Source organism: Ranitomeya variabilis, chromosome 2 (assembly GCF_051348905.1).
Source record: "Ranitomeya variabilis isolate aRanVar5 chromosome 2, aRanVar5.hap1, whole genome shotgun sequence".
Taxonomy (NCBI): domain Eukaryota; kingdom Metazoa; phylum Chordata; class Amphibia; order Anura; family Dendrobatidae; genus Ranitomeya; species Ranitomeya variabilis.
Genome location: NC_135233.1, coordinates 47264736 through 47280998, shown reverse-complemented (window position 1 = coordinate 47280998; position 16263 = coordinate 47264736). Strand labels below are relative to the sequence as shown.

At 43.9% G+C, this 16263-nt stretch overlaps 1 long non-coding RNA gene across 1 annotated transcript in view; it reads right to left on the bottom strand.

Moving 5' to 3' along the window:
• The window catches only part of LOC143809073 (uncharacterized), a 127780-nt gene that overhangs the window by 93344 nt on the left and 18173 nt on the right, over positions 1–16263 (bottom strand). The window contains exon 2 of the long non-coding RNA XR_013222057.1: positions 15206–15293. This is a non-coding gene — a long non-coding RNA (uncharacterized LOC143809073). The remainder of the gene's footprint in view (positions 1–15205; positions 15294–16263) is intronic.

Sequence of the window (16263 nt, the reverse complement as noted above, 5' to 3'; positions counted from 1 at the left end):
GAGGAGCAGTAATTGGCCAATAAGTCCTCTTACACTGATTAGGGACTCTTCACAATTAGAAATATACCTCTTAAATACCCTGTCAAATTCAGCTAATCCAGTCAAACAAGTATACCTGTTTTTCTCTGGTGAGGTGCAGACACCCCAAAACATGTGTCTGAAAATGGAGTGTCTGGTTCGGCGTCTTATCAAAAAGTCATGTGGCAAACCGCTTTGAAAGGTGAACATAGACTTTTGGATCGTTACCCCCAATAGGTAGCAGTAGAGTACCTGCTCTCTGTTTTTCTGAAGAGACTGCTTACAGTAATGGCGGTGTCTGATAGACACCTCTCCATTACTAGCTCCAGGGCTTGATGACAGCTGTGATTTTTGACAAATCACCGTTGTCATCAACCCCAACTACCATTATCCTGATTGCCAATGCACTAGTGCGATTGGAAAGAACAGGGCAAAGCGCCAAAATTGGAATTCTGGGGCAACTGAGAGCTGGTATTCTTAGGTTGGGAAGGGCCAACATGGGTCTTCCCAGTCTGATAATATAAGCCCAAAGCTGTCTGATTTACCTTTGCTGGTTATCAAAAATAGGGGAAGAACCCACGTCATTTTTTAAATTAATTTATTAGCTAAATTCATGTGCAGTAAACAACATATGTAACACACCAGGTTACCGGTTGTTACAGTGGCATTGCTTTCCTCACGGGGAGAGTGATGTCATGCCTGGAAGCAAGGAAGGATCCCTTTAACAGGTATTCAGCACATACCACACCGTTCTGACTCCAGGCCAGAAGAAGGAGCTCTACACCCGACTTCAGAGGAGCTGCTCTCTCTGGTCGGGAGAAGGAGTCAGTTGCTAGGCAGTTGGGGAGAGTTAGACAGTTGGTAAGAGGAGAGCGAAGAGAGAGGAAGGAAAGCTGGGGCCGTGGAGACGAGTGATTCTGCAGCTCCTGGGAAGGAAAAAGAGATCAGAGCAACTTGTAAAGAGACTGAAAGGAGGAAGGAGCAAAGGCGAAGTGAAGAGCTGGAGAGAGAAGTTGCTACTTAATTTCCTCCACGCGGAGCGTGTATACTGGTAGCTGGAAGACCGAGGTTGTTGGGGTAACTTCATGCCCCACGGCAGAAACTGGCAGAGAGCTAGATTTCAAATTACCTGTCCACTATTAACACCCGAGGACACAGTAACAGATAGAGCCCGGGTCATGATAGAGATCCTGTAAAAAGGCTTGAGTTACTTGTCGTACGGGTTAGTGTCCCACCTAAAGAGGGTCAGAGAAAGAATGTGAGGAACATGTGGGAGGCCTAAGGCAGCAAGAGACTACAACAACACAGCACTAGAAGGAAGGTTTCCAACTCCACCTGGTTAGGGGGATTCCTGAGACGTTTCCAAGCTGGCCGGATCACCACCAGCACCTGTGATCCAGTACCTTGGACTGTGGCTGCCTGAATACCACAGAAAAGAGGTAAAGAAACTGCAACTTGTGTCCTCTGTTTCTTTCTACACCTCCTACCATCTTTATCTACTACACTGGGAGCCCTGATGACCCAGCTTCACCTGTGGGAAGCCATCCCTGCTGCCCTAACATCACCCCAGTGGACCCCTTTAAGCAGCGTCGGTCATCCCTGACCGAGTACCGCAGGTGGTGTCACAAACTTTTATTATTTCACAAACCCCTTTAAAGACTGTCCCCTTTAACATGGGCACCCAGGGCCACGGACTGGGTGACCGCCGCCGTGACACCTTTAAGTACCGGACCTGGTAAAGAGTACCCCAAGGCCCTGGCGGGCATTTCACATACGCTAAGCCCTAATTATATCTCACGGACATCTATCTATTATCATCTATCTATCATCTATCTATATATCTCTGTTATTATCTATCTATTATCTATCTCTTATCTATCTATCTATTTATCTATCATTATCTATTTATCTGTTATCTATCTATCAATCTATCTAAAAATAAAAAACAAAAAGCAGCACAAAAATTGCAATAGGGTGCAAAAAACCTTCCGGGCATATACCAAACCTTTAGGCTATGTGCACACGTTGCGGATTTGCCTTAGGAATTTCTGCTGCAGATTCTTCCCTTTCTTGCCAGAAAACGCAGGTGCAGTTTTATCGCGTTTTTGCTGCGTTTTTTGATGCGTTTTTTTCCATGCGGATTTGTATGCGTTTTTGAAAGCTAAATAAAGATCTATTATTGACAAAAAAAAGATTTGTGATGTCATTTCTTGTCCAACCTCCTCTTTTACATTTGTCCAACCCACACTCCATTACACACAGATAGAGAGACAGATAGATACAGACAGATAGATAGAAAGAATGAGAGATAGATAGATAGATAGATAGATAGATAGATAGATAGATAGATAGATAGATAGATAGATAGATAGAAGGAATGAGGCCGGCGTCACACTAGAGAGTTTTACGGATGTATGAGAGGCCCAAAATCTACGCATTGCACACGGACCAATGATTCTCTATGGGGCAGCTCCTATCTGCCGTATATTTCATAGCCGGATTTTACGGGCTGTAGCTTTTCACCCGCTCCGGGCCTTGGGGAACACTCGCTTGGCAGCAGAATCAAAGCACTCGGGCACGGTTTTCTATCAAAAAACAGTCTTTTTGGTTTATTTCACATAATGTAAACCACATCCACAGGAACTTGGTAACAGTTTGAACAAAATCTGCATATATTTATCTTTACCACAGTTCGTCTCTTACCCCGGTCAGCATTATACATGGTTTTCAGACCGTTACCCGTTGGCAACCTTTACGGGTTCCTGGACACCCCTTGGCCTCCGAGGTGCCCATACGCAATGTCTCTCACTCTGACCCCGGTCAGTGTCACACGGTTCCTTCCCGTTACCTGTTGGTGCCGCACAGGTTTCCCGGATCCCTCTTCTCCACAGAGGTATCCATCAGACGTTTCTCACTCACACTGACTTCAGGTCAGTCCCAGGTCCTCAACACACCCAGGTCTACGGTCTCCAGGTGCTTCCAGGACGACTCCACTCGCCGGAGCCTCCAACACCAACCATCCGTGCTATGTCCAGCACGCAGGCTCTCCAGCCTGGAATGGTCACTGTGTGCTTCCAGGACGTCTGTCCCCACCTGGGACCGTCCAGCACACAGGCCACTTTGCAGTGTCCTGCCAGGACACACGGAAGTGTGTCCACCCTGACGGACACTTACCCACTAACACTCACACTCCACCATGTGCTCCACACACCTCCTTTACATAGGTGTAACCACACCCAGGTACCTGTCACATGGCTAGTCAGGTGAGCGTGACATCACCACAGGTCCTTGCTCATCATATATATGCCTCAATGCATATCTCAAGGAGCACACACAGCGCCCCCTAGCTGCCACAGGGGTCGCTATACCACAGGGCGTAGAAAATCGCAGCATGCTGCGTTTGTCAGCGTATTGCGCAAAAATTTGGCCAATGAAAGTCTTGCCAACCTTGCCAACGGATTACATCAGAACACTGTTTTGGGAACATTTCTGCGTATTGCGCCCGTAAAAAACGGACCGTATTTTCCCACGCCAAGTGTGACGCCGGCCTGAGATAGATAGATAGACAGAAGGAATGAGATGGATAGATGTAGATAGATATATGGATAGCTAGGCTACTTTCACACATCAGTTTGTTTCCGTCAGGCAGGATCCGCCGAAAAAACGGATCCGTTGCAAATAGTGAAAAACTGGTGCAACTGATACGTTTTGTTTTTTTTTTTAAAAAGAGAGAGCGAACGGAAAATGTGCATGATTTTAACGGAAACATGCATGAAAAAACAGATTCGGAGGCCGGATTCATCATTTAACATCTCAATTTTATACGTTTTTCACCGGATCCGTCGCTGTGTGTTTTTTCGCCGGACAGAAAAACCGTTCCTCTATATGTGTTTTCCCTCCGGCGGAAACAGCTTTTTTGACGGATCTGGCAAAAAACTGATGAAACGTGTGGCCATCAGGCGCAATCCGGCGCTAATACAACTCTATAAGAAAAAACGGATCCAGCAGAAAAAAAAACGATCGTTTTTTTTCAAAACTCGCCGGATTGTGCCTGACGGCAAAAACCTGATGTGTGAAATTAGCCAGATATATATGGATAGAAACATCTATGTATCTACTATACTGTATTATTGTGTAAGGGTCACTTCCGCCTTTCTGTCTGTCTGTCTGTCACGGAAATCCCAAGTCGCTGATTGGTCGCGGCCAGGGGCGGCGACCAATCAGCGACGGGCACAGTCTGGCCATGAAATGGCCGCTCCCTACTGCCCTGCCATCAGTGCCCGCTCCATACTCCCCCCAGTCAGCGCCCGCAGCCCACATAGCGTTGTAGCAGTCCGTTAAACCGACTGCGTTACACCGCGGCATAACACGGTGTAACGCAGTCTGTTAACGCTGCTATTAACCCTATGTGATGAAGTTTGTACTATTAATGCTGCCTATACAGCATCAATAGTAAAAAGATCTAATGTTAAAAATAATAATAATAAAAAAAATTGTGATATACTCACCTTCCAGGGCCTTTCCCGCTCGACGCGACGTTCCGGGCCATGCATTGCGGGCCATGCATTGCGGTCTCGCGAGATGATGACTTAGCGCTCTCGCGAGACCGCTATGTCATCATCTCGCGAGACCGCAATTCATTCTTGGGACCACAATGTCGCGAGGAGCATCTCTGAACGCCTCGCCTGGATCCGGGGGCCGACGGAAGGTGAGTATTTATATATATATTTTTTATGGGGATTTGGTGCCCACACTGCTACATAGTACTTGGGCTGTGTTATATACTATGTGGCTGCTACCTACTACGTGGGCAGTGTTATATACTACGTGGGAAGTGTTATATACTGCTTGGGCAGTGTTATATACTACGAGGGCTGTGTTATATACTGCTTGGGCAGTGTTATATACTATGTGGGCAGTGTTATATACTGTGTGGGCTGCGCTATATATTACGTGGGCTGTGTTATATACTACGCGGCTGTGCTATATACTACGTGGGCAGTGTTATATACTAAGTGGCTGCTATATACTAAGTGGCTGTTATATACTACGTGGCTATGCTATATACTATGTGGCTGTGCTATATACTACGTGGCTGTCTGTATTATGTGGGCTGTGTTATATACTGCGTGGGCTGTGCTATGTACTACGTGGCTGGGTTATATACTATGTGGCTGCTAAATATTATGTGGGCTGTGTTATATACTACGTGGCTGTGTTATATACTACGTGGCTGTGTTATTACTACTTGGCTGTGCTATATACTATGTGGCTGTCTGTGTTACATGGGCTGTGTTATATACTGCGTGGGCTGTGGTATATACTACATGGCTGGGTTATATACTACGTGGCTGCTATATATTACGTGGGCTGTTTTATATACTACATGGCTGTGTTATATACTACATGGGCTGTGTTATATACTATGTGGCTGTGTTATATACTACGTGGCTGTGCTATATACTATGTGGCTGTCTGTGTTACGTGGGCTGTGTTATATACTGTGTGGGCTGTGTTATATACTACGTGGCTGGAATATATACTACGTGGCTGTGTTATATACTATGTGGCTGTGTTATTTACAACGTGGCTGTGTTATATACTACGTGGCTGTGTTATATACTATGTGGGATGTGTTATATACTACGTGGCTGTGTTATATACTATGTGGCTGTGCTATATACTACGTGGCTGTCTGTGTTACGTGGGCTTTGCTATATACTATGTGGCTGCTTTATACATACATACATACATACATATTCTAAAATACCCGATGCATGGGCCACCATCTAGTCTATAGATATATCTATAGATATATCCATAGATAGGCCGATGTTAAATAATAAACATAAAGAAAAAAATGGGAAAAAAATGGTGTGGGCTCCCGTGCAATTTTCTGCACCAGAGGGGGAAAGCCGATGGCCGGGGGCCAATATTTGTAGCCTGGGAAGGGGTTAATACCCATGGCCCCTTTCCAGGCTATAAATATCAGCCTGCAGCTGTCTGCGTAGCCTTTACTGGCTATTAAAATAGGTGGACCCAAAAAAATGACGTGGGTCCCCCTATATTTTATAGCCAGAAAGGCTACGCAGACAGCTGTGGGCTAATATTCATAGCCTAGAGAGGGGCCATTGATATTGGCCCCCCCAACTACAAATACCAGTCTGCAGCCGCCCCAGAAATGGCGCATCGGTAAGATGCGCCAATTTCGGCACTTAGCCCCTCTCTTCCCACTCCCATGTAGCGGTGGGATATGGCGTAATAAGGGGTTAATGTCACCTTGCTATTGTAAGGTGACATTAAGCCGGGTTAATAATGGAAAGGCGTCAATAAGACACCTATCCATTATTAATCCTACAGTAGTGAAATAGTTAAAAAAGACACAGCCAGAAAAAAGTATTTTATTATTCTTAATTTCACCATACTTACCATACTTCAGCGCCTGCAAAAAAGTAAAATAATAAACCGTATACTACCTGTCCGACGTAGTCCAATTAATAACGAGTGTCCCACGACGATCTCCCCTATAGAACAGTGACATTGGGTGATGTCACTGCTCTATAGGACCCTCAGTGACACACTGACAGGAGACAATGGCTCCTGCAGTGCATCACTGTGAGGTTACTATAGTTCACTGGTCTCACTTTATGGCAAAAGCTGCATGGGAACTTTCTCACACAGCAATGCCAAAAGTGAGACTAGGGACTATTTTTTTTTACAGCTGTGGAGGAATACAGTGCGGAAGGATACCTTCCTCCCATCATATTGTTCCTGGGCCCCTGGAGAGCGGTCGCATCAGCTGATGCTGCTGTTCTCCATGGGAGATCGTCGTGGGACACTCCTGGATTTCTGCGGATCAGGAAGTATATTGTTTGTTTGTTATTTTAATATTTTTTTACGGGTGACACTGGCTTTGGGGAGCAAAGTGACAAGTGATGGTGAGTATGTACTCTATGTTATATGTACTGTATGTCTATATGTATGTATTGTATGTAATGTATGAATGTATTGTATGTAATATGCATGTAGTATGTATGTTGTATGTATGTAGTATGTATGTTGTATGTATGTAGTATTTATGTAGTATGTATGTAGTATGTATGTATGTTGTATGTATGTAGCATGTATGTAGTATGTAGTATGTATGTAGTATGCATGTATGTAGTATGTATGTATGTAGTATGTATTCTGTATGTATGCAGTATATATGTAGTATGTTGCATGTATGTAGTATGTTGTATGTATGTAGTATGCATGTAGTATGTATGTTGTATGTATGTTGTATGTATGTAGTATGTTGTATGTATGTAGTATGTATGTAGTATGTATGTAGTATGTGGTATGTATGTAGTATGTATGTAGTATGTTGTATGTATGCAGTATGTATGTAGTATGTATGTAGTATGTTGTATGTATGTAGCATGTATGTAGTATGTTGTATGTATGTAGTATGTTGTATGTATGTAGTATGTATGATGTATGCATGTAGTATGTATGTTGTATGTATGTTGTATTTATGTAGTATGTTGTATGTATGTAGTATGTTGTATTTATGTAGTATGTATGTAGTATGTTGTATGTATGTAGTATGTATGTATGTATGTTGTATGTTCGGTTTTTTTTACATTCAACACATTAGCCGGATGATGGGACTACTAATGTCCCATCATTGGCTGATGTGTCAATCACTGTCACTGTAGCAGGCATCACCCAATGGGACTTGTAGTCCCATCGGACGATGCCTGCATGCGCACACACCCCCAAGGACCCCTGACAGCCCGCCGCAGAACCCCCGCAGCCCGGCACAGACCCCCCACAGCCCGGTACAGACCCCCGCAGCCCGGCACAGACCCCCAAAGCCCGGCGCAGACCCTGCAGCCCAGCGCAGACCTCCACAGCCCAGCACAGACCCCCCACAGCCCGGCGCAGACCCCCCCACAGCCCAGCACAGACCCCCGCAGCCCGGCGCAGCCCGGCGCAGCCCCCCGCAGCCCGGCACAGACCCACCACAGCCCGGCACAGATGCCCAACAGCCTGGCACAGACCCCTGCAGCCCGGCACAGACCCCCCGCAGCCCGGCGCAGACCCCCCTCAGCCCAGGGCAGGCCACCGCAGCCCGGCACAGACCCCCGCAGCCCAGCACAGACCCCCTACAGCCCGGCACAGACCCCCCGCAGCCCAGCACAAATGCCCGACAGCCTGGCACAGACCCCCGCAGCCCAGCACAGACCCCCCACAGCCCAGCGCAGACCCCCCCACAGCCCAGCGCAGACCCCCGCAGCCTGGCGCAGCCCGGCACAGACCCGCCACAGCCCGGCACAGATGCCTGACAGCCCGGCACAGACCCCTGCAGCCCGGCACAGACCCCCTGCAGCCCGGCACAGACCCCCCTCAGCCCGGGGCAGGCCACCGCAGCCCGGCACAGACCCCCGCAGCCCAGCACAAACCCCCTGCAGCCCGGAACAGACCCCCCGCAGCCTGGCACAGATGCCCGACAGCCTGGCACAGACCCCCGCAGCCCAGAACAGACCCCCTGCAGCCCTGCGCAGACCTCCCGCAGCCCGGCACAGACCCCCCGCAGCCAAGCACAGACCCCCGCAGCCCGGTGCAGACCCCCCACAGCCCAGCGCAGACCCCCGCAGCCCGGCACAGCCCGGCACAGACCCCCCACAGCCCGATACAGACCCCCGCAGCCCGGCACAGATGCCCGACAGCCCGGCACAGACCCCCGCAGCCCAGCACAGACCCCCACAGCCCGGCACAGACCCCCCACAGCCCAGCACAGACCCTTGCAGCCCGGCACAGACCCCCGCAGCCTGGCACAGACCCCCTGCAGCCCGGCGCAGACCCCCCCGCAGCCTAGCACAGATGCACGACAGCCCCGCTATCCCCGCAGACCACCACAAACATGCACATCTTCCCCGCATACACACAGTCTCCGCCCCCACACACACAGTCTCTGCCCACACTCTGCCCACACTCCGACCACACACTCTTCCCCCCTCCCGATCTGCAGCGTTTCTCACAGCAAAACCACAGATCTTTTTTAGATCTGCGGTTTTGCTGCGAATGTGCCCGACTCAATGCAAGTCAATGGGTGCATAAACGCTGCAGATCCGCACAAATAAATGACATGCTCCTTCTTTTAACCCACAGCGTTTTCAGTGCGGAGTTTTCCACACCATTAGCACAGCATTTTTTATTTCCATTAATTTACATTGTACTGTAAATTACTTGCAGATCTGCAGCGTTTCTGCACGGTAAAAAAAGCTGCGGATCCGCAGGAAATCCGCAACGTGTGCACATAGCCTAACAATAGTTCCCAGAAACGAAGGCAGCACACATCTAACTATCTATTATCTATCTATCTATCTATCTATCTATCTATCTATCTATCTATCTATCTATCTATCTATCTATCTATCCACATCTAACACCCAAACATCTTTCATTTCTATTCTGCATTCTAATCCAGTATGTGTCACACGAATGACACACAGATGACACACAAGGACCCGGATAGCACCAGTACTAGTTTTTCCACTACCAGAAATATCAGGATGTGTGAAGGAGGCCTTAAAGGAACTATGTGAAATTAATGTCGAATTTGCAGTCTATAGAAGCAAGTGTCATTTCATTTTGGTCTCATGCTGATAGCACAAATCAGCGCCATCAACTGCTCTCCACTTCCACAGGAAGAATTACTCAGTGTTTTGGCTACACATATATTTGCATGCACTCATATCTTTTACACACATGTGCCCAGCGATAGGAGAATAAGGTGGCAGACATGTCACACCCTTTAAGCAAAGACAAGTCACATGACCAGTAACTCAAAAAAATGCGATAAGCACTATCTCGATTGTAAGGGATGCGGATGGAAATTTCTCAACATATTACGTCACCTGTAGTCACAGCTGCAGAGGCAGTGTACAAGACCAAGCCTGTTCTGCCCATACATATTTCATGTAGAGATAGGGTCTAAACTAAGAAAAGTACGTGATGTTGGACATGATCTGGTCCATTTAATCAGTCACGGGTTGTTTTTTCTTTTTTTTTTTCTTTTTTTTTGCTCTAAAGTTGATTTTCAGTCTTTTACCTCCAGGTGGCAAAACAGGAGAACGGATCAAATACAATGTGTGAGGGTTATATACAGTTCTCTATAATGTGGGGGTGATCTTTTGTGCTTTTTGGATTGTAGGATTTACATTAAATTATCAGCAGTCTTAGGGGCCAAATCTTCGTTAATTTTGCACCTTTCTTTAATCAAGTTTAGTGTGTTTTGTTTGCACCATATTTATTGTTTTATTTGCGCCTTTTTTAAAGTCAATTTTCATGTGTTTGTCTGTTTTTTTTATATCGCCATTGTGGACGGGGTTTAGGCTTCCCAGATGTTTTCGCCTGATTCATCATTTACAACTCGCAAAATTTTTGCGTAAAGACACTTGAAAGGGGCTCCCTTTACAGTAATTTTATGCATCCTAGATATTTTTTCAAAATTTGTGCAACATTTTGCGAAAAGTGCAACTTTTTTGCTCTAAAAAATGATTAAAGATTAAGACTTTTTTTTTTATTTTGCACAAAATTCAGGATCCAAGTGTACCATTTTGACACAAAGAAAAAAAGTAGGATAAAAAACCCTTAAATAATAAATCAAGGCCTTATAGTGATTTGGGCCCAGGGGCGTAACTATAGTGGGTGCAGACGAACCATGACTGGCAAATAAGGTACCTTTGGCCATATAAGAACCCCAAGAACACGAAGAATCACAATACTATTAACAACAACCCCTTGAAAGTTAAAAGGCCATGTTGGAGATTTTGTATTGGGGCCCATGAGACTTAAGTTTCACCAGTGCCTGCGCCAAGTCATGAAAATTGTGCCATGTTAGTTATCTTGTATTTCCATACTAGTATTACCACATTCTTATATGATACTACTACTTGATAGGGTTGCCACGTAGCCAGTGAATTCCTAACTCAGCAGATATTTATACATGTACGTAGACATGTAAGATTTGCAATAAATTTCAACCAACACTCGTTTCTTGGATGATTTTATATTTTATACTTTTGTAGAAATCATTGTTTTTCATCTATAGTCCTCCTGAAATAAATAGGGCTGTGATGTCCACAATGATTCAAAATGAGGACAGATGACTGTAATAATCATGATTTGTGCACATTCATAACTACTGTGTGTAGAACCTGTTGCAGACTTCAGCTTTCAGCAGAAATATCAGCACTCAGACATTATTGGAGAATTATCTGTTTGAAGAGTATCTGCTCAGTTTCTGCTCCTCTGCTCCACAAGCTCCTAAAAAGCTCAGTGTGAACATACCCTTAGGCTGCTTTCACATTAGCGTCGGCACGGGGCCGTCGCTATGCATCGGTCCAACGTGCCGACGCGCGTTGTGAAAATAATGCCCGATGTGGGCAGCGGGAGCAGTCTTACGACGCTTCCGCTGCCCCATTGTAAGGTCCGGGTCTGCGGTCGAAAATGGCGGACACGATGCGCAAAAAAAATTACATGTCACTTTTTTTGTGCCGATGATCTGCCAAAACATGACACAACCGCCGCACGACAATTGCGACGTGTGGCCATATGTCGCAATGCGTTGCTAATGTTAGTCTATGGGGAAAAAACGCATCCTGCAGACAACTTTGCAGGATGCGTTTTTTCTCCTAAACGACACATTGCGACATATTCAAAACGACGCTAGTGTGAAAGTAGACTCAGATAGCTGGGTGAATGTTTTTTGTTTTTTTTTTAATTGTCACAGCCCAAAAATTTGGCTTGAGTTAGGGCCACACAAACGTTTTTCTCTCATCCGAGATAATCAGTCCGATTATGCTAATCATACTCCGATCAAGGTGAAAGCCGATGTGGAGAAAAAAAAAACGTTCTAGATCTTCTCCATTCTGTCAGTGATATCTGAGTGCAGTTCGATTTTTTTCCATGGACTCATAGACCCGAAAAACCGAGTGTGATCTGAATAGAGGAGGCAAATTGTGCATGCTGCAATTTTTTCCTCAACCCGACTCAGTCCAAGGAAAACTTGTACGATTTTTACAGCCATCTGCATGAGTCCTTAAGACTTATTTGCATATCTAATGTTCACTCTCCTACCCACATTTCAAAAGTAGAAAAATTGATGTCTATTCACAAAATGTTGAACAAACACAGTATGCAACAAAATTTGTGGCATTTCGAGGACGTAAAACTCATGAATGACCCTTGATAAATTCCTCCTGTTTAGCCTGGGGTTATATCACCTAGTAAATGGCTTGCTTTGTGCTAAATTTTGCACAATTTTGACACACGTTGTTGAGATATAGGCCTACCAAACAATGTGGCACTAAACAAGGTAGTTTTGTACAAAAAGAAAAAAAAAAAACAAACAAACAAAATAAACAAGGTAGTACTCCTGCTTTCTACTAGGACATGCCACCTTGTTGAATGAGTTTGGAAAAGTATCTAAAGCACAGAATAAATGTGACAGCATTTTTGCTCAATCTGCCCCAAAGTTTCATCCAGATGGTCAACGTGTGGGTTATGTCGTAGAGATGAAGAGATAATGGTGGAATGAACCGATCGGGGAGACTACTGACAAGTATTTACAGGGGCAACATTACAAATGGAAAAAAAGATAAAACTTAGAGTGTTAGAGTGGTGCTCCAACATTAATGAGAAACTAGTTCTGAATGAATGGACCGTTTAGTTTGTGACGATTAGTAATTCGTAGAAATAAATTGTCCGTCCCATGTTAAAAATTGACAGTACTGCATTAAAGCCTGAATTAATGCCCCAATTAATGCAGATCTGCTCTGCAGAATACGAAATCAGGCTGGACTCCATGAAAAGCCACCAGTGTTCATCTGAAATGTTAATGATTTCATAAAACATTTTTTATAAAATCCTAGAAACATAGAATATGACGGGGCCTTCTCTGCCAGACCTGATGAATAACCATCCGCTTGTATTTTTTTTCCTTTAACGAAGGAAAAGCAAACAGAATTTGGAAAGCAGTCAATGGGCACTTTCTCATTGAAGCTAATACAAAATCGACTGCAGTTTTTTTTCTCAGAATTGAATGCGTAGTTAGCTTTGGAAGGACATCAGATACCCTGTTATCCAGTGACAAAATCAAGAGACAGGTATAACAGCAAGAATGATTATCCCTCCGGGCTGTACTGCGGGGGTCACTGCCGGATCATTAATGTTGAGACTATTCCATTGCTAAGACAACAGGCTTGGGATACCTAGAAAAGCTGCCTTACCTGGGCACAACAGACATTGATGGATGGCTGCATTCAAAGTTAATGTTAGTAGATTTGCACACACAATAGATACCATTAATTATGTTTATTTCTGTTTTTCAGAAAACTTCTGACAAATACAGTGGCATGTAAAAGTTTGGGCAACCTTGATTAAAAATGCTGCTCTTCTGAACAGTTAAGCAAGCTGAAGATGAAATGATCTCTACAAAGCCTAAAGTTAAAGGTTACACATTTCCGTTTGATTTTAGGCAAAATAATATATATATTGTCATCTCTTACATTTTAAAAATTAGAAAAAGGAAAATGGGCCAATAGAAAAGTTTGGGCATCCTTGGAGATTTGTGTGCTCAGATGACTTTGACCAAGGTTTCAGACCTTAATTAGCCTGTTACTTTAATTAACTTGTTAGGCTTATGGCTTGTTCACAATTTCCCAGCTTTATAAAAACCCAGCCTCCTCTAACCTTGTGCCAAAACCCAGCAGCCATAGGTTCTTCTAAGCAGCTCCCTAGCACTCTGAAAATAAAAATAGTGGATGTCCACAAAGCAGGAGAAGGCTATAAGAAGATAGCAAAGCATTTTCAAGTTGCCCTTTCCTCAGTTCGAAATGTAATTAAGAAATAGCAGTTAACAGGAAGAATGGAGGTCAAGATATGGTCTAGAAGACCAAGCAAAATTTCAGTGTGAGCTGCTCGTAGGATTGCTAGAGAGGCAGATCAGAACCCTGGCTTGACTGCAAAAGACCTTCAGAAAGAAATAGCAGACTCTCGAGTTATGGCACATTGTTCTACTTTTCAGAGACACCTGCACAAATATGGCCTTCATGGAATAGTCATCAGAAAAAAGCCTCACCATAAAATTCAGCATCAGAGATATGCAAAATAACATCTAAACAAACCTGATACATTTTTGGAAACAAGTACTGTGGCCACAATAATCAAAGGTGGAGAAAAAAGGGCAAATAATTTCAGGAAAATAACATCTCGACAACCATTAAGCATGGGAAGGGGTCAATGGCATGGTGAACATTTCACAGGTAAAGGGAAAAATGGATGCAATAAAATTTCAAGAAATTCTTCATGCAAACATAACACCATCTTTAGAAATCCAAAATTGAAAAGAGGATGGCTTCTACAAATGGATAATGATCCTAAGCACAGTTCAAAATCCAAAATAGACTACCTCAAAAGGCACAAGCTGAAGGATTTACAATGACCCTCACAGTCCTCATATCTGAACATCATTGAAAATCTGTGGCTAGATCTCAAAATATGACCCAGGAATCTCACAGAACTGGAAGAATTTTGCAAGGAAGAATGGATGAAAATCCCTCAAACAAGAATTGAAAGACTCTTGTCTGGCTACAAAAAGCATTTACATGCTATGATACTTTCAAAAAGTGGTGCTATAAGATACTAGCCATTAATTTATCTAGTGGCACTTCCAGCAATATGTAACCAAATTCAGACTTATAATAGAAACTTGTCAAAAAGATAGATTAATTAAAACATAGGTTAAAATGACACAAAACAGACAAACAGAGTGCCCAGTAGGGGGAACTCCAATCCTACGGGATAATGAACTATCACGGTAAATGTAATACAGTAACCATAAGATACCCTTGGTTTAAACAAAAATTGTTTATAGATATACATAAATATCCATATAGAAAGTAGAATGGGGTAGGGCCCACTATACAGTAATGTATATACAAAATCTGTTATTAAAATACTATGCAGTCAAGAGGTTAGAAGTCTAGGTGTTACCACTTAAATATATTAAGCAAATGGGTGCATGAATCATCTCACAATCAATGTGTACCTAAGTTAACATCAGGAGTGCTGCAAATGACTTCCACTGTAATGGGTTATCTAGTTATAAAGACTACAATGGTATATTGCACAGTACCTGAACACAGAGACCGTTGAACCAGGTGATGTGGATAGATTGGGCATCGACCCCCTCACCCCGACGTACGTTTTGCTCCCAGAAGAAACTAATGGCGAATCATACAGACATCAGCCAGGAAGATAAAGCTTAAGTGAAAATGGGTCTTCCAAATGGACAATGACCCAAAGCATGCTGCCAAAATGGTAACAAAGTGACTTATGGACAACAAAGTGAATGTTTTGGAGTGGCCATCATAAAGCCCTGATCTCAATCCTATTGAAAATTTTTTGGTAAAGTTGAAAAGGCAGGTGCAAGAAAGGCGACCTACAAACCTGGACCAGTTACATCAGTTTTGTCAGAAGGAATAGGCTCAAATTTCGACCAACTAATGTGAGCAGCTTGTGGAAGGAAATCCCAAACACTTGACCCTAGTCATTCAGTTTGACAGCAATGGTACTAAATTCTAATGAAATGTACAGTATGTCAACTTTTGACTTTGCCGTAAGTAATAAAAATGCCTTAAACATTTGTGATGTCTCATTATTTTGGCATTTGGCAAATATTAATAATTATGGTAATCCTAATTGACCTAAAACAGGAAAAGTTTATTCTGATATCATATCAAATATTGAGAAAAACATGCAGATGTGTCTTTTTATATAGTGTATGTAAACTTCTGGTTTCATCTGTATGTAGAAACAAAAGGTCTCTTTTCCCTGTATGAGTCATCATTAAAACTATCATTAAATTCTACAGTACTGCAAAGTCCATTTCAGGAAGGAAGGAGGGGAGCCGCTGGGTCAGAAGTTGAAGAGAAGGTGGACCTGTGCTGCCAGAGACTTTGGCCCAGGAAGTTACCCAGGATGTAGGCCATTATACCAGGAAAGGGAGACATTATACCAGGGAGGGACCCAGGATGGTGGATATTATACTAGGAAAAGGCCCAGTGTGGAGGACATAACCCCAGGAAGGTATAATAATAAGTCAATTTTTGAAAGCATTCTCACTTAGCAGTATATTTCCCACACCTGCTGAAAACTGTTGCACAGTACTGTATAAATATAATTATTTTGCTC